This window comes from Mustelus asterias, chromosome 5, assembly GCF_964213995.1.
Source record: "Mustelus asterias chromosome 5, sMusAst1.hap1.1, whole genome shotgun sequence".
Taxonomy (NCBI): domain Eukaryota; kingdom Metazoa; phylum Chordata; class Chondrichthyes; order Carcharhiniformes; family Triakidae; genus Mustelus; species Mustelus asterias.
In genome coordinates this window covers 79,409,789-79,429,340 of record NC_135805.1, presented here as the reverse complement: position 1 = coordinate 79,429,340, position 19,552 = coordinate 79,409,789, and the positions used below count along the sequence as shown (strand labels likewise).

General features: G+C 44.1%; 1 protein-coding gene and 1 pseudogene across 1 annotated transcript in view; both read left to right on the top strand.

The window, feature by feature from the left end:
- Window positions 1-19,552, top strand: part of tnfrsf21 (tumor necrosis factor receptor superfamily, member 21) — an 88,823-nt gene that overhangs the window by 45,715 nt on the left and 23,556 nt on the right. The window lies entirely within an intron of this gene.
- LOC144494523 (U2 spliceosomal RNA) lies at window positions 9,881-10,086 on the top strand (annotated as a pseudogene).

Genomic DNA, 19,552 nt, shown 5'->3' with positions numbered 1-19,552 from the left:
CCCGTCAGAGGAAACAAAATCCCTGTGTCCTGTCTGTCCAGCTCTGTCAGAATTTTATACGTTACAATTGGATCCCCCTTCATTCTTCTAAATTTTAGTGAATATCTCACCGATAAATAGAATAGACATGTTAGGGTCCTGTTAAAATTTGTACTTGAGTCTGATGTATGTTGTTATTTGCTGAACTGCTGCCATGCATTCTGAGAAGTAACTTGGACGTTTCCTGCTGCCATTTCCACATTGATCTTCTCCCGCTCCGTCCCTCATTTCAGTGGCTTCAGCCTTGTTCAGGACTACACAGTCCTTTTGTGTTCCATGCGACCACAGCCTTGATGTTGTAGAATTTGAATTTCTTTCATAGCATAAAAATCTCTTTTCTAAACCAAAATTCAAGTTGATTTGCATCCCTCACCAGATTACCAGTGTACCATCAAAGGCTTTTGATGTGTAAAGCAGTTCTTTGAATTTGTATGTCAAGCCTATATTAAAGATATTTTATGCGCCGTGGTATTTGGCACATCTGTTCTCCATTGTGAATTGTGCATTTGTAGTTTGGATGGTTTTGTTTTGATATTTGTTACATCAAAGGAACTAGCAGAACTTTTGAAACATGATCACAGTTCTCCTGAACTCTGATATTCTATGACAGGATATTCTTTCTGCTTTTGCGAGTTGCAGTGATATCGAAATTGGAAGGCTGTTCCAAATGTTTTTGATGTGGAGATGCCGGCGTTGGACTGGGGTAAACACAGTAAGAAGTTTAACAACACCAGGTTAAAGTCCAACAGGTTTATTTGGTAGCAAAAGCCACACAAGCTTTCGAAGCTCTAAGCCCCTTCTTCAGGTGAGTGGGATGTTTTTGCCGTGCCAAAAACTGGAGCTTCGTCTTTGCAATCAATAAAACTTGAATAGTTCACCTGCATTCCATTGAAGCATCATTGTCTATTGCAGATTTTCTGATGGGTTTAACTTCCTGTAGTGCTTCATGGTGACAACAAACCTGAGTTTGCAGAAATTTCTAGGTATATGCAGCATTGTTTTTTTAATCCAGGTTGACCGAAGTGAAAAAATGAACAAATCAAAATCAATGCAGTTATAGAGCAATCTTTAATGGCCATTGGGTGTGGATCACACTGATGTCAATAACATTGTCCAAGCAGTCAGTCCACCATTGATGTCCTTGACACAAATTAGAAGATGACACTGATCCATTTTGTTGTGTAGGACTCACAATTGGAGTGTTCCCAGCAGACATTGGTCCAAACTTCTGCAATTAATGATCCTTCTGGGAAAGTTGGGGGAATGATGCAAATGTTGAAAAACACATTCACTTTGAAAACTAAAACAGCCATGGCATCTGAAACTATTGCCTATCCACTTAACCATCCACGTTACCATTTCCGAAACGAAGTAGGCTTCCTTTTAGACTGAAGGATTTTGCTGCAGTCTAAAAGTAGGTCAGTATGGAAGAGGGGATAGGTCTCGTTGTTTGATATGTCAGACCCAATAGGTGGTTCTGCAATGGGGTGTTCTAAGCTGACTTGAACAATTCAATCAGGTCCCTCTATCCATTTCTGTGCTACTTTATATTCTAGTTGTTTGTGAAATTTGGACAAGTCAGCAATAATAATTCTAATACTGATTCAAAAATGCACTGTACTAAATCTTCAGAATTTATTAACTACCTTTATTTTTCCCTGATCTAGTACTTCTCAGAGCAAGTACATGTATGTGATTTATGCTGCTTGTTGATTGCTGCCAAATTAAGTGTACTCCACGCATGAGCAGGCAAAGGTTACCTGACCCAAAATCAATTGTAGAAGATAGCTTTCCTGGTAGTTTTTCTCCTCCTTTGCCTCATTTATCATCTTCTGTCCACAACACTCAATAAGAGTGAATGGTGGCATTAAATGTTTGTATGTGGCCTCTGAACAATGTTCAAAGAATGAAGAATGCCAAGCTGAGAATAAAATGTTATCTCACTGGCCATCATGAATGGAAGTGACGAATGCAAGGATCGTCTGATTAATTCACAATTGTTTGAAATGTTTGCATCTCTAACAAGGGGACTAGTGATTGCTTGCAGTGGGTGGGTTTTATGCATGCAAATATCTGAATATATTTTCATTAAGAATGCATATTTGCTTCTGAGGAAAGCAGCCTAATTTACCATAACGTAATGTCAGAATTCTTTCTGCAAACGTTTTTCCCTTTTGGAACTACAGAATCCCAGTGAAAGTAGCACATACTGTACTATTGAAAAAGCTAATGAAATGCACACCCACAGGAAATTTGAGATGGGTGAGACTGGAAATGACAAATTAATTACTGAGTGAAGGTAGTTTTCAAAATCTGTCTTTTCTTCCAGTCACCTTATTTGTACTCAAATAAATTGCCATTCCATTCACTGGCCTATGACCAATGTACTTTGTTGGACTGAATGTTGAATGCAGACTTCATGGAATCCCTACAGTGCAGAAGAAGGCCATCTGGCCCATCGAGCCTGCACCCACAACAATCCTTCCCAGGCCCTATCCCTACAACCCCATTTATTTACCCTGCTAATTTATCCTGATGCTAAGGGACAATTTAGCCTGGCCAATCAACCTAACCTGCACATCTTTGGACTGTGGGAGGAAACTGGAACTCCCAGAAGAAACCCACACAGTCACAGGGAGAAAGTGCAAACGCCACACAGTCGTACGAGCCGGAATTGAACCCGGGTCCCTAACGCTGGGGCAGCAATGCTAACTACTGTGCCACCCCAATTGATGTCTGTCTAGTTAGATTAGGAAAATGATGCAAATCATTATATTCTATTTGGGATAATTAAATTTCGGCTTATGAGCTGCTTGTACAAATATTGCTGGTGTTAGCACCTGTTGTTATCTTGCCCCCTCCCTGGGATTTTCAGATGAGGCTGTGATGGGGACAGATTAGCAGACAGAAGTTGTCCCCCCTCTGCTGCCAAACGTTCTGCTGATTTTATGGTATTGGTACTGTGACTCTGGTACTTGGGGAGACAATGGCCTAGTGGTATTATTGCTAGACTGTTAATCCAGATATTTAGCTAATGTTCTGGGGACCCGGGTTTGAATCCTCCCATGGCAGATGGTGGAATTTGAATTCAATAGAAAATATCCGGAATTAAGAATGTCCTAATAACCATGAAGCCATTGTCGATTGTTGGAAAAACCCATTTGGTTCACTAATGTCCTTCAGGGAAGGAAATCTGCTGTTCTTACCTGGTCTGGTGTAATGTGACTCCAGAGCCACAGCAATGTGGTTGACTCTCAACTGCCCTCCAAGGGCAACTAGGGATGGGCAATAAATGCTGGCCAGCCAGTGATGCCCATGTCCCATGAATGAATGAATTAAAAAAAGCTACTTGATCTTCTGAACACATTTTAAATGGTTGCCAACATTAACTAATCTGCATATCCGGCCATTCTTAATGAAAATAATTGCTCGTATATCAACATCCACCAGTAATCCTGCATTCTGAAATTTATTCTCTGCAAGGTAAAGGATACCAGTACTGAGAAAATTGGGCTTAGTTCCATTTTGAACATTGTGACCCCAGCATCTGGCTGGTGCTGTGCCTGATTCAGCATGAAGCTCCCTCATCTTGTCCATACATCTCTCCTCACGGGGAAGTTCCCCATTTCATGGCTTGAATTTTTAACTTCAATTATAATTAATTTCTTTTTTGGCCTCTGGACATTGTGAACAAAGCTGACATTTATTGCTCATCCCTAATTGTGCCTATGTAGGTTATGATCAGCCACTTTCATGAATCGCTGAAGTCCATGTGATGAAAGTACTTCTTAGTGTTGTTAGATTTGAAGTCCCGAGGATTTTATTTTAGTGACAATGAAGCAATGGCAGTATGTCTCCAAGTCAGGAAAGAATTAGACTTGGTGGGATACTTGGAGGTCATTCTGTTTCATTGCTTACTGCCCTCTAACCTCAAGGTTAGGTGGTAGTTTGTGAGGTATTACTGACAAAAGGTTTAGCAAGGTGCTGCAGTGCATTCTGTAGATAGTACCATTTGCAGTCACAGTGCACCAGTGTTGGAGGTAATAGATTTGAAAGGTGGTGGATGGGTTGCGAATCAAGCAGACTGCTTCTCCCTGGATGATGTCGAGCTTCTTGAGTATTAGTGCAGCTACACTCATCCAGAAAAGTGCAAAGCCTTCCATTGCACTCAGGTCTTGTGCCTTGTCATGGAGATGGAGAGGCTTTGGGAAGTCAGATGAGCAATCTGTCAACTTTTACCCAACTTCTGACTTGCTCTGGTAGTCATGACAGTTGTGAGTCTTATTTCCAGTAGATACTGTGTTTAATGCAGCATGGATCTTATCCTTCTATTCAACCAGAAGGATACTGTGTTGACTCATTGCAGCCCCCAGTCAAACAATTTTGTATCCATTCATGTAATCAAAAACATGATTATATGAGGTTACATTTGATTGCAGTTCAAAGCTTGTTGGTTAAACTAGTTTAACCCGTTTTTAAAAATTCATTAAGGAATGTCTGAGTAGAATCTCTTTGTTCTAAAGATAAGAGTAATTTACCCTCCTTCGTGTTAAGTGTTGCAGACTCTGCCTGTCTGAGAGTGCTTGTGTTTTGATGTCAACAGGGCTGAGTTTTATGTTGATTTGTGTTCACTGTTGAAATAGAAACTCTGCTTCTTACATCAGGAAGTGACAGGTGCAGGGAAGTTGGTATCGGCTCGGAGCAAGACACTTATGTGTTTTTTGGGAGTGGTGAGACAGCTGCATTGTTGCAGAAAAAGATGGGCAGCATAGCTTTTGCAAAATCGGTGACGGAGTGCCTTAGCTTTTTCAGGCGAGAGCAAAGCAGTATGGCCAGAGCCTAGTTGAGTTCACATTGGCCCAGTTGAGTAAAGATGATCAAAATTATCTTCATGTTCTTCTATGAATTTTTAAAATCTAAAATTATTTCAATTTGTTTATTCCATGAATCTTAGTTCTATGTCTTGCATTGTAACCCACTCAACCTGATTTGGTCTCTTTCTCTCTTGCATGATGTGTATGTGCACACTTGGGCCTGCTTGTGATCTTGCACTTGCTCTCATCCAACCCTCCCGCCCAGCTGTTCAGGCTGTTTGTAATATACTGTCCATTTTCCGGGTGTGTGTTTTGTTTCTCCACCTTCCCTACCTGTGCGCACATCCAGTTTAACCGGTCTAAACATTTTGTCCTTTTCTGTTTCTTGTCTGATTTTCTGTACGTGTTTCTAGCTCATTGAGCACAAGGGAAGCATAGAGATAGAGAGTAAAAGAAAGACAGGTAATCAGTCTGGTTTGAAGTTTCCCACTTATTCTCTGTCATCCCCTGATCCTAAAATTCTGTTGTTTTTTTCCTATCTTTCCCCAAGTGTTTTTTTTAAGAAAAATCCAACATTTTCTGTCAGTGGGTTCTCTGCTAGTCCCTCTAATCCATGACCCTGTTTTTTTTTTACTTGGTCCCTATTTATTGCCACAAACATTATGCTGCACGCCAGTCTACCTGATCTCCCATCTATTGGTTCTGCTACTCAATCCACTCAAAGGTTTCCACATTGTTTAACTTGTGTCTTTTCTTCACTTCTGATTTACTTGCAAGCTTCGTAATTCTATTGTTTTACCCCCTCTTCCTGTGACCCATCTTTCTTTTTCCTTTCTGCTGCTGTTGTTTCTTTATAAGGAAGAACCGTTATCTCTGGTGTCCTGGCCAGTCACTATTGTAATAGATAATACATTTCAAATTAGGAGACATTTGATGCAGTGATTCAGGATAATTTATTGAGCAGTAAAATTTGTATCAACAAAGACAATTGGCACACTAGTTCAAATTGTTTTTGCTTTCCACTGACACTAGGGGCACAGACAGTTCATGACAACTTCTCCCTTTTCTCTCCCTTTGTCATCTTCAAATCTGGCAATGAATCAAAAGCTAATGGTATTTGCTACCAAATAAACCTGTTGGACTTTAACCTGGTGTTGTTAAAACTCTTACTGTGTTTACCCCAGTCCAACGCCGGCATCTCCACATAATGAATCTATTCGCCAAGTAAAAGCATTTTGTATCCTCTGCAGCTAGGGCTTTTCGTGAGTTATGTTGCCATTGTTCTTTAATCTTGCTACTTCACCTCTCCAGACCCAAGGTCGCAATCTGAACAGGATATTCTTAACACCTAAATAACCCATTATTAACTTTTTTACTGGATAACCATTTGTCAAACATGATAACCTCTACCCTCATTTAGTTAGTTCCAAAGCCCATTGATTTATATATTTCTAAGCATAGAACATAGAACCAGTGCCGAAGGAGGCCATTCAGTCCATCATGGCTTCACCGACTCTCCAGAGCATCCCACAAAGGCCCTAGCCTCTGCCTAATCCCCATAGCCTGGCCTATTTACCATGCTAATCCACCTAACCTACACATTTCACAGTAACTTCACAGTAATTTCATTGCAATGTTAATGTAAGCCTTACTTGTGACTAATAAATAAATTTTACTTTTATTTTATCTTTGGACACCAAAGGACAAGGGGCTGCGTAGTGACAGTGGTTAGCACTGCTGCCTCACAGCTTCAGGGACCTGGGTTCGATTCCTGGCTTGGGTCGCTGTCTGTGTGGAGTCTATATGTTCTCCCCGTGTCTGCGTGGGTTTCCTCTGGCTGCTCTGCTTTTCTCCTGCTGTCCAAAGGACATGCTGGTTAGGTGCATTGGCCATGCTAAATTCTCCCCCAGTGTACCTGAACAGGCGCTGGAATATGGTGACTAAGGTATTTTCACAGTAACTTCATTGTAGTGTTAATGTAAGCCTACATTATAAATAAATAAAAATTAGCATGGCCAATCCACCTAACCCATGGAGTCAGAGGGAGAACGTACAAACTCCACACACATTCATGCAAAGGCTGCAAGCGAATCAGGGTCCCTGGCACCTTGAGGCAACAGTGCCACTGTTCCACCCATATCCTTGGCACAGCTGGTAACTTAGTTTGGGTATCAGTTCTCCACTCCCTTTCCTAATTGCATCATACCAATAATCCACATTAGTGTTATTCCAATTTAACGTGAGTCACACAAGCAATATGGCCTCCATCAACCATGCATTTAAAATTAACCCTCCATCTTGTATATAAAAATACTTCATAACAGAAGGTTTAAACAGTACAAAAAGTACAAGAAGGTACTCATTTCTGACACAATCCCTTGGTTACATCACTAAAGTAGATTGGGCAGCACAGTGGTTAGCACTGGGATAGGGCCTGGGTGGGATTGTTGTTGGTGCAGACTCGATGGGCTGAATGACTTTCTGCACTGTAGGGTTTCTATGATTCTTTGATTCCCATCTGGTCATTATCACCTTGCTCTTTGTGGGATTTAGCCATGTACAGATTGGTTTTGCGTTGATATTACAATGGTGACTACAGTTCAAAATTCTTTGGCTGCAAAGCTCCTTGAAATGCCCTTGAGTTCACAAAGTGCGAAATAAACACAAATCTCTGTGATATCGCTCTCTCTTGTTCACTTGCTTGTACCTTGCTCTCCACCACCGCCTTTTACCAATAGTTGACCGTAGGACAAATGTACCAATGAGTTTATCTTCCAATTAGGCACTTTACAGCCTTCTGGACTGAATATTGAGTTCAGCAACTTCAGAGCATGAACTCTGGTGTTGACCCGTTAGAGAAAATCTCCATTACGAGAGAGGAAGTGTTAGGTTTTTTAGGGAACATTAAAACTGACAAAGCCCCAGGGCCTGATGGCATCTATCCTCGACTGCTCAGGGAGACGAGAGAGGAAATTGCTGGGCCTCTGACGGAAATCTTTGTCGCTTCTTTGGACACGGGTGAGGTCCCTGAGGATTGGAGGATAGCGAATGTGGTCCCGTTGTTTAAGAAGGGTAGCAGGGATAACCCAGGAAATTATAGGCCGGTGAGCTTGACGTCCGTGGTAGGGAAGTTGTTGGAGAGGATTCTTAGAGACAGGATGTATGTGCATTTAGAACGGAACAATCTCATTAGTGACAGACAGCATGGTTTTGTAAGAGGGAGGTCGTGCCTTACAAATTTGGTGGAGTTTTTTGAGGAAGTGACAAAAACGGTTGATGAAGGAAGGGCCGTGGATGTCGTCTATATGGATTTCAGTAAGGCATTTGACAAAGTCCCACATGGCAGGTTGGTTAAGAAGGTTAAGGCTCATGGGATACAAGGAGAAGTGGCTCGATGGGTGGAGAACTGGCTTGGCCATAGGAGACAGAGGGTAGTGGTCGAAGGGTCTTTTTCCGGCTGGAGGTCTGTGACCAGTGGTGTTCCGCAGGGCTCTGTACTGGGACCTCTGCTATTTGTGATATATATAAATGATTTGGAAGAAGGTGTAACTGGTGTAATCAGCAAGTTTGCGGATGACACAAAGATGGCTGGAATTGCGGATAGCGAAGAGCATTGTCGGGCAATACAGCAGGATATAGATAGGCTGGAAAATTGGGCGGAGAGGTGGCAGATGGAATTTAATCCGGATAAATGCGAAGTGATGCATTTTGGAAGAAATAATGTAGGGAGGAGTTATGCAATAAATGGCAGAGTCATCAGGAGTATAGAAACACAGAGGGACCTAGGTGTGCAAGTCCACAAATCCTTGAAGGTGGCAACACAGGTGGAGAAGGTGGTGAAGAAGGCATATGGTATGCTTGCCTTTATAGGACGGGGTATAGAGTATAAAAGCTGGAGTCTGATGATGCAGCTGTATAGAACGCTGGTTAGGCCGCATTTGGAGTACTGCGTCCAGTTCTGGTCGCCGCACTACCAGAAGGACGTGGAGGCATTGGAGCGAGTGCAGAGAAGGTTTACCAGGATGTTGCCTGGTATGGAGGGTCTTAGCTATGAGGAGAGATTGGGTAGACTGGGGTTGTTCTCCTTGGAAAGACGGAGAATGAGGGGAGATCTAATAGAGGTATACAAGATTATGAAGGGTATAGATAGGGTGAACAGTGGGAAGCTTTTTCCCAGGTCGGAGGTGACGATCACGAGGGGTCACGGGCTCAAGCTGAGAGGGGCGAAGTATAACTCAGACATCAGAGGGACGTTTTTTACACAGAGGGTGGTGGGGGCCTGGAATGCGCTGCCAAGTAAGGTGGTGGAGGCAGGCACGCTGACATCGTTTAAGACTTACCTGGATAGTCACATGAGCAGCCTGGGAATGGAGGGATACAAACGATTGGTCTAGTTGGACCAAGGAGCGGCACAGGCTTGGAGGGCCGAAGGGCCTGTTTCCTGTGCTGTACTGTTCTTTGTTCTTTGTTCTCCCACCTTCACCATTTCCATTTATTTCATTTGTTTGTTTTATTTAATTTTGCTTCATCTTGCTTATTTTTTTCATCCATCGGTTCATTGTTCCACCTTTTGAAAATGTCGCTTTCCATCTTTCTCTCCCCCCCGCCCCCCCCCCCCCACACACACACACACACACCCACACACACACACACACACACACACACACACACACACTCCACTAGGGACCTCTGTTACATGTCGCAGGTTGTCCATTGACATTCTGCTTATCTTTGTTCTGCTATTTACATATTCTAATCACTTAATGGTCGCTATCAGCACCCTTCATAGCCACGATCACCACCATTTACATTCCCTTTGTCTTTTTGTAGATTACATCTTTGTCAATTCCACCCCACCGTAACAGTATAAATATCATCCCATATTCTGTTGCCTTCAGCTCTGACAAAGCGTCATCCTGACTTAAAACGTTAGCTCTGTTCTCTCTCCAGATACTGTCAGACCGGCTGAGATTTTCCAGCATTATCTGTTTGGTTTCAGATTCTAGCATCCACAGTAATTTGCTTTTATCGCTTCTCGGCCTTTTGGCTAAGATCAAGTGTAGTATGGTCGGCCGCACTTGTTCGAGGTCATTAGGTTACGCTGAGGCTTCATATGTTTCATATGAAGCAATTTTTAAAAGCGGCATCTCGGCCTTTTGGCTAAGATGCAAATGAGCTCAAGTCTTGGAGGAGGAACCTTCCCATTCTCCAATCAGCTTGGCTCATGTAGATCAGGCCCAGGACAGGGTGGTTTGGTTGCTCGTCCTGTCTTGTCAGCCTGGATCTGAAATGTCTCAACTTGTTGAGACTCTGAATTGGATTTGATTTGATTGAATTGGAAAAGTATAAAAAAAATAATAATTTGCTTTTATCTTGGTGTTTAACTCACTGCCACTTTCTGCTTACTCTGACAGTGCTGCTTTTCTGTCTGGCAGGATTTCCATTTGTCTCTTTCAGCCTATCCACCTTCATTGCTTTCCATTTACCTCCTGGTGTTTGACAATGTGTTTACCAAATTTGCTTTCACAGCCATATTTCCTTCCTCAGTGACTGTCTCCGTCTCCAACCACCCAATGTGAATTCTAACGCAAGTTCCACCCCTCGTGTTTCACTCCACCCAGGTTTACAGGTATCTCCAGGACATACAATGTTTCTTGGGTGCTGTTCTCGTTGCATCCTGAGATCCACACTCGGTGTCATGCGCCGCACTAAGATGGGTGGAAGAGCGAAGTGTGCAGAGGACGCTGAAAGTCTGCAAAGGAATATAGATAATCTAAATGAGTGGGCGAGGGTCTGGCAGATGGAGTACAATGTTGGTAAATGTGAGGTCATCCATTTTGGTAGGAATAACAGCAAAATGGACTATTATGTAAATGGTAAAAAATTGTAGCATGCTGCTGTGCAGAGGGTGTCCTTGTGCAGGAATCTCAAGGAGTTGATTTGCAGGTGCAGCAGGTAATTAAGAAGGCAAATGGAATTTTGTCCTTCATTGCTCGAGGGATGGAGTTTAAAAACAGTGAGATTATGTTGCAGCTGCATAAGGTGCTGGTGAGGCCACACCTGGTGTATTGTGTACAGTTTTGGTCTCCTTACTTGAGAAAGGATATACTGACACTGGAGGTGGTGCAGAGGAGATTCACTAGGTTGATTCCGGAGTTGAGAGGGTTGGCTTATGAGGAGAGACTGAGTAGACTGGGGCTATACTCGTTGGAATTCAGAAGAATGAGGGGAGATCTTATAGAAACATATAAGATTAAGAAGGGAATAGATAAGTTAGAAGCAGGGAAGTTGTTTCCACTGGCAGGTGAAACTAGAACTAGGGGGCATAGCCTCAAAATAAGGGGAATCAGATTTAGGACTGAGTTGAGGAGGAACTTCTTCACGCAAAGGGTTGTGAATCTGTGGAATTCCCTGCCCAGTGATGCAGTTGAGGCTACCTCATTGAATGTTTTTAAGGCAAGGATAGATACATTTTTGAACAGTAAAGGAATTAGGGGTTATGGTGAGCGGGTGGGTAAGTGGAGCTGAGTCCACAAAAAGATCAGCCATGATCTTATTGAATGGCGGAGCAGGTTCGAGGGGCCAGATGGCCTACTCCTGCTTATGTTGTTGTGTTCTCGATATCTCTCCCTAGCAACACTGATTCACCCTGTCTCAGAACTGTCCTCGTCCTCCGTTTCGTTTCATTCTTCTTCTCATCTGACACCTTAAAAAACCTTTTCTCTTTCTTTCAGGTGTTGAGGAATGTAAGCTCCAAGGATTCACCTATACCAACACCCATCCAAGACCCTCCTCCCTTCCTGTTCCTCAGACTCCATCCCTCCTAATTCCAGCCTTTGCCCTGTGTTTAACCTTCCCTCATTAGGGCCTGGGTGGGATTGTGGTTGGTGCAGACACAATGGGCTGAATGACTACCTTCTGCACAGTAGGGATTCTATGATATGATTCCCGCCTCTGAGGCTGAACATGCGGCACTCAGCAAAGTACGAGGCTTCATACCCGCACGTCCCCATCACCTGTCTCCAACTTTCTTCGCCCACCTGGACTCCACCCTCCAGTATGTTACCTGCTCTTGATCTTTTTATTGAACTGTCAGACATGACATCGGTCGCCTCAATTTCTCTTCTCACCCACTCAAACCTGTCTCCTTCCTTCACTCTCTCAGGTCTAACCCACCGACAAGGATGGGGATGTTGTGGTCTGGCGTACTGACTTCTATCTCACAGAGGCTGATGCCAACTCTCAGACGCTTCCCACCACTCCCTGGACCGTGACCCATGGGGAGACAGCATTGCCCAGAAATGTAATTAGACCAGCCACCTAAATACTAAAGAAAAATTATCATACCGGCCATTCAAGCCCTACTGCCATTGTAGTGAGGATGGAGAATTTGGCACCCAGCCAAATCCCCCTTCACTGCAGCGGGACCAGAAAATCCCACTGGCGTGAATGGCCGTAAGGTTCTACCCTATACCTTTCAAAAGCCTGGTGTCAGTGAACATCAGTGAGCAAATTATTGGCAAGTGTTGTTGATGAGGTGGAGGGCTGTTGTAGGCTGCAAAGAGACAGAGATAGGATGCAAAGCTGGGCTGAAAAATGGCAGATGGAGTTTAACCCTGATAAATGTGAGGTGATTCATTTTGGTAGGACAAATTTAAATGTGGATTACAGGGTCAAAGGTAGGGTTCTGAAGACTGGAGGAACAGAGAGATCTTGGGGTCCATATCCACAGATCTCTGAAGGTTGCCACTCAAGTGGATAGAGCTGTGAAGAAGGCCTATAGTGTGTTAGCTTTTGTTAACAGGGGGTTGTAGTTTAAGAGCCGTGGGGTTATGCTGCAACTGTACAGGACCTTGGTGAGACCACATTTGGAATATTGTGTGCAGTTCTGGTCACCTCACTATAAGAAGGATGTGGAAGTGCTGGAAAGAGTGCAAAGGAGATTTACCAGGATGTTGCCTGGTTTGGAGAGTAGGTCTTATGAGGAAAGGTTGAGGGAGCTAGGGCTGTTCTCTCTGGAGCGGAGGAGGTTGAGGGGAGACTTAATAGAGGTTTATAAAATGATGAAGGGGATAGATAGAGTGAATGTTCAAAGACTATTTCCTCAGGTGGATGGAGCTATTACAAGGGGGCATAACTATAGGGTTCATGGTGGGAGATATAGGAAGGATATCAGAGGTAGGTTCTTTACGCAGAGGGTGGTTGGGGTGTGGAATGGACTGCCTGCAGTGATAGTGGAGTCAGACATTTTAGGAACATTTAAGCGGTTATTGGATGGGCACATGGAGCACACCAGGATGATAGGGAGTGGGATAGCTAGATCTTGGTTTCAGATAAAGCTCGGCACAACATTGTGGGCCGAAGGGCCTGCTCTGTGCTGTACTGTTCTATGTTCTAATGACGCCATCCATCACTTTACTGATAATTGAGTTTAAACTAATGGGGTGATAATTGGCCAAAACTGGATTTTGCAGAAATGGACAGACTGGTATAATTTCCCCTTGATTAGTGTTGAATGATTGCCACTTACTTTTGCATTGGACTTGCTGCCCCCCCATTTTATAATTGTCATAATTTGATAAACTTCCGTTAGGAAATTCTTTTTCTCCACTCCTAAGCCTATTTTCACTTGCTTTACAGTCTTTATGCACTTTTCCGATATAATTAAATGTAAACTGTATATGTCATCTGTTGCTGCTTTCTCTAGTTATTTATACAAGAGTAACTTTACAGTCAATCCTTGTCTGCTTCCCTCTAAACTGCATTTCACTTGGCTGATGGAGATCAGGATCTTTGCATTTCATGTTTAGGTGTACATCTTCACCCTGTCTGAATTTCTGTCCCCAGATCTTTACAGACGTAGACATAACACAATTTGACCCATTTGGTTTACTGTTTGAGGACAACTTCTGGATCACTCCACAATCGTGCTTTCATGACATGGTTCTATATTTGTTCTGCTTGAAACAAGTGTCAGGCTCTTGTTCTCTTTCCTGTTGAGTCAGAAGATTCTGAGTTCAATCAAGCACCATGCCCATGACTTAGGCACATGGTGTAACATTTCCTTGTAACTAGACTGTCGGGTGAGACATTGGAAAGAGCCCTATCAGCTCTCTCAAGTGATGTAAAAGATCCTGTCTAATTATGTGAAGAGGGGGAAGGTAATCTGGTGTTCTGACCAATGTTTATCATACAGTGAAATCCCAAAACAGTTGGTCTGCTCATTTTACTTTACTCCACTATTTGTGGGGCCATGCTGTTGGAAAATTGGTTGTCACATTTCCAATATCACGTAAAATTACTTCTAACAACAAGGTAATGCAGATTTGGATTTTATGGCGAAAGAATGCTAATTTTTAAAGTTTATTAGTATCACAAGTGGGCTTACATTAACACTGCAATAAAGTTACTGTGAAAATCCTCTAGTCGCTACACTCTGGCGTCTCCTCAGGTACACAGAGAGAATTTAGCATGGTCAATGTACCGAACCAGCACATCTTTCAGGTGTGGGAGGAAACCAGAGCACCCAAAGGAAACCCACGCAGTCACGGCGAGAACATGCAACCTGTGCACAGACAGTGACCCAAGGCCGGATTTGAACCCGGGTCCCTGGTGCTGTGAGGGCAGCAGTGCTAAACACTGTGCCGTTCAAATTGATAAATAGCACAGAATTACCATATACTTTTTAACAACAAAGTCCAGGAAATTTAAATAAAATTAAGCATTTTTAAAATCTGCAGTGTACGTGTTGTAATTAGTCTGGAACATGTCCCCTCGTCTCTGTTGATTGCACAGCAGGTGCAAAGGTAAGGATTGCATACAGAGCATTGCATAAATGTATTATTTTCTTGGTACAAGGAGATTTTGTTCTGTTTGATGTTTGTAATTCTTCTGTCTAAAGTCTTAATTTATGAATGCGCTTCTTGGCAAGATGATTTAAATCCACAATCCTTGACCTGCCCACCTGTAATGTTAAGTTCTTTTGCACTATTCAAGTTTTGGAGAATTGCCATGATGAATGTTTGTGATGAGGAGCTAATGTTCATGTGTTGGAATGGATTCTTATAAGGTCCTTGGGCATAAAGCAAAGTCCAGCACATGTTGCAATATTTAAATGAGTACTCACCTGCAATACTTTCATTAAATGGAAAATTCAGCATCTTTTTAAGCACTACTCTCACTTTTGAACAGAGACTTCAAAGACTCAATCTGCACTTCTAGTTTTATTTATCAGTACTGTGCAAAATTAAGTGAGAATCAATTGCATATTTTTGTGGTTTCATTTGTCATGAATCATACAATTCAATATATGAATCATTAAGACACAAAGCAATACTATATTGTTTTAAGATATTCAAGGTGGGGAAATTAATGGTAGCAATGTCATTCAAGGTTAGGGTAGTCATTATCTGGTTTAAGCGGTTTACTTCTTTATACATTGAAGTGGCAGGAATGTTACCAGCTACTTGCCAGCTAAAGGGTGGGTATTATTCCGATCCCGCTGTACATCGATATAGGCTGCTTTGTTATCAGCATGGAACCATACGCTGGAATAATAAGCAGTTTCCTTCCTGGTTTTGCAATTAAAGGAACACCATTGATAAATAGATATGGGCGGTTGGATTGAGAATGCTTACCTGGAGAGCACCTGCAATGATGACCTGGGACTGTGTGATTGGCTTCCAATAGCCATGAACAGTTTTTTATGCTCCAGACATAATTGCAGCCACTAGAAGCTTTTCCACTACAGGGGGTATTAACACTATTGATATTAATGACAGCTACTCTCATCTTAAGAAAACAATAAACATAATGCAAGTATGTTTCCACTTGTGGGAGAGTCCAGAATTAGAATCAGTGTTTTTAAAATGAATGGTCATCCTTTTAGGACAGAGAAGGGTTGGGGGGATTCTCTGGGTCCGCAGGCTCCTGGCGAGTATTGCGATGGCCCTGCGAATCAGGTGCCGGCTGAAAACCAGGCACTGCACTCGTTGCTGAACTTGTTCTGAACTTCCCAGGTCGCACCGCCGCCTGGCCCCGATTGGGTTCCTGGCAGTGTGGGTGGAAACCCAATAACTATTCAAATGGCCTCCTTGGCATCTCATTAGCAGGCACGGAGGTTGATTCAACGGCCACCTGACATGTCCCCACCCCTCCAGCCGGAAGTCATGCAGTCAGGAATCGGTACAGGTCCTGAAAAGTGGGGACCTGGTGCACTGAGCACCCAGGGGGAGCAAGGGGGTAAATCGCCAGTTGAAAGTTATACTGGGGTGTATGGAAGTGCCTTGCATAGCACCTGTGGGGTAGTAGTGCCCATCCTGGTGATGAGGAGGTAACTTCTGGGGTCCCCCTCCCTTCCACCCCTCTGAGACATGGGATTGGTCTAGTTGGATGTCCTTATGCAGAGGGGATAGAGCTCAGAGAAATCACTCTGCAACCTGTCATTATGTAGCTTGGTGTTGGTTGCATGTCTCACCTGTGATGTCTCCTTCCCCAATGATGATGTCATGTGCTCTGTCAATCTGTGAGTCTCAAAGGAATTACACTCAGGAATCCATGGTTACACTGGACTCAGTCAGCAACCCTGACCTGTTGGCTCCTACTCCCCAGTTGTCAAGCACAGTTGAGATTTTGCCCTTTCAAGACTGACTGTGGCCCATATAAAAAGCCCCCTCAATACCTCTGTCACAGCTGCAGACCTGATGGAGGGGGCCAGCCAAGCAGAGTTAAGTGAAGGGACACAGCAACCAGTATCCGCTGAATGGGTGTTCTGCCAGTCAGCTCATGTGACAAAGAGGAATTGCTTGTTGAGTCAATCACTCAAGGCTCCATTAAGGATCTCACTTTTCTGTCTCGGCCCCGCAACTGCTCAATCTGGCCACATCTGCAGCCATGATGTGGAGATGCCAGCGTTGGACTGGGGTGGGCACAGTAAGAAGTCTCAACACCAGGTTAAAGTCCAACAGGTTTATTTGGCAGCACTAGCTTTCTCAAGCTCCTTCATCATGTGAGGTGAGGACTTTTGTTCTCAAACAGGTCATATATAGACGCAAAGTCAATTTACAAGATAATGGTTGGAATGTGAGTCTTTACAGGTAATCAAGTCTTAAAGGTTGTCTACCTGATACGCTGCAGGAAAGGATGTCCCGCGGCGTGGTGCATTGGGGAAACCATGCAGATGCTACGACAACGAATGAATGAACACCGCTCGGCAATCACCAGGCAGGAGTGTTCTCTTCCTGTTGGGGAACACTTCAGCGGTCATGGGCATTCAGCCTCTGACCTTCAGGTAAGCGTTCTCCAAGGCGGCCTTCACGACTCATGACAAAGCAGAATTGCTGAGGAGAAACTGATAGCCAAGTTCCGCACACATGAGGACGGCCTAAACCGGGATCTTGGGTTCATGTCACACTATCTGTAACCCTCACGACTTGCCTGGACTTGCAAAATCTCTCTAACTGTCCTGGCTGGACAATACACATCTCTTTAACCTGTGCTTAACCCTCTCTCCACTCACATTGTCTGCACCTTTAAGACTTGATTCTTATATGGCCACACTGCAGTTTGAAGTTTGATGTCCAGTGAGGTTAGGGGTCACCCAATCCAGAGGCTACAGTCAGGTCTGAGGGAGCAGGGGCCAGTGTCTGACCCTGTCATCTCTCTTGGAGGACGCAGCTCCTGCAAGCTGCTCTGGTCTTCTAACGCTATATGACTCTGGATAAGGGGCAACTGAGTCACGCTCGCGCTCTCACTCTCACTCTCCATCTTCCCCACAGAAAAGATGAATTTCTGGCTTGTGGATAGGCCAGCTAGCCTTCATGACATTGTCTGCTGCCGAGGCAAATAGGTATTGGCAACGACACCAGGGCCAGCCCATGCCTGGCCTAGACCCTGATCATCAGGGAGCCAATTCAGAGGCTCTGGTGCTGGCTGCCCATCAGGCAGTAGAGGGGGAGCAAAGACAGCCCTTCTGTAGGCCACGGCTGCACAGGAGGCACTGTTCTTTTAACAACATATATAAATTTTAGCAAGGCGTTCGATAAGGTCCCCCATGCAAGGCTTCTAGAAAAAGTGAGAGGGCAAGGGGCTGCTGCCCTGTGGATCCAGAACTGGCTTGCCCAAAGGAGGCAGAGAGTGTGTATAGATGGGTCTTTTTCTAATTGGAGGTCAGTGACCAGTGGTGTGCCCCAGGGATCTGTTCTGGGACCCTTGCTGTTTGTCATTTTCATAAATGACCTGGATGAGGAAGTGGAGGGATGGGTTGGTAAGTTTGCTGACGACACGAAGGTTGGTGGTGTTGTGGATAGTCTGGAGGGATGTCAGAAGTTACAGAGGGACATCGATAGGATGCAAGACTGGGCGGAGAAGTGGCAGATGGACTTCAACCCAGATAAATGCGTCGTGGTCCATTTTGGCAGGTCGAATGGGATGCAGGAGTACAATATAAAGGGAAAGACTCTTAGTACAGCAGAGGGTCAGAAGGACCTTGGGGTCCGGGTCCATAGGACTCTAAAATCGGCCCGGCAGGTGGAGGAGGTGGTTAAGAAGGCGTATGGTGTGCTAGCCTTTATCAATCGAGGGATTGAGTTTAGGAGTCCGGGGATAATGATGCAGCTATATAAGACCCTCGTCAGACCCCACTTGGAGTACTGTGCTCAGTTCTGGTCGCCTCATTACAGGAAGGATGTGGAAAAGATTGAAAGGGTGCAGAGGAGATTTACAAGGATGTTGCCTGGATTGAGTGGCATGCCTTATGAGGATAGGCTGAGGGAGCTCGGTCTTTTCTCCTTGGAGAGACGTAGGATGAGAGGAGACCTAATAGAGGTGTATAAGATGTTGTGAGGCATAGATCGGGTGGACTCTCCGAGGCTTTTTCCCAGGGTGGAAATGGCTGCTACGAGAGGACACAGGTTTAAGGTGCTGGGGGGGGAGGTACAGGGGAAATGTTAGGGGGAAGTTTTTAACACACACGGTGGTGGACGAGTGGAATCGGCTGCCGTCAGTGGTGGTGGAGGCAAACTCAATCGGGTCTTTTAAGAGACTCCTGGATGAGTACATGGGACTTAATAGGATGGAGGGTTATAGGTAGGCCTAAAAGATAGGGATATGTTCGGCACAACTTTTGGGGCCGAAGGGCCTGTTTTGTGCTGTAGTTTTCTATGTTTCTAACATGTCAGACAGTATGTGCCACTGAAGACACTGCCTTCATGGGGAGATAGTGGACCATCTGTTTTAGCTCACCTGGCACCTACAGGAGCATAGGTTCTTGGGCAAGGGAAGGTACTGTGGATACCTGGGAATGTGGAATTCAGATCAAAGCAATTAGTCATTTTATTAAATGGTGGAGCAAGCTTGAGGGGCCTAATGGCCTATTTCTGCTCCTAAATCGTAGGTTTGTATTCTTGACAACAAAAACCTCCAAGTGAACAAAAGTCCTATTGTACAGTGCAGTTGTCCACACTACACTCCTGTACTGCGGTGACACCTGGACTGTGGATCAGTGAAATATAAGAGCATGAAAAAATTTCATTTAGCAAACTCTAAACATTCAGGCAAAACTCTTGAAAAACCAACTTTGCTGGACTAGACATCTGAATGGATGTAAAGCATCATACGCACACACCCCGCACTCCAGCAGGTGCTGTTTTCTCAACTCTCCAATGGTCTGTATTCCAGGGGAGGACAAAGAAAATACTTCA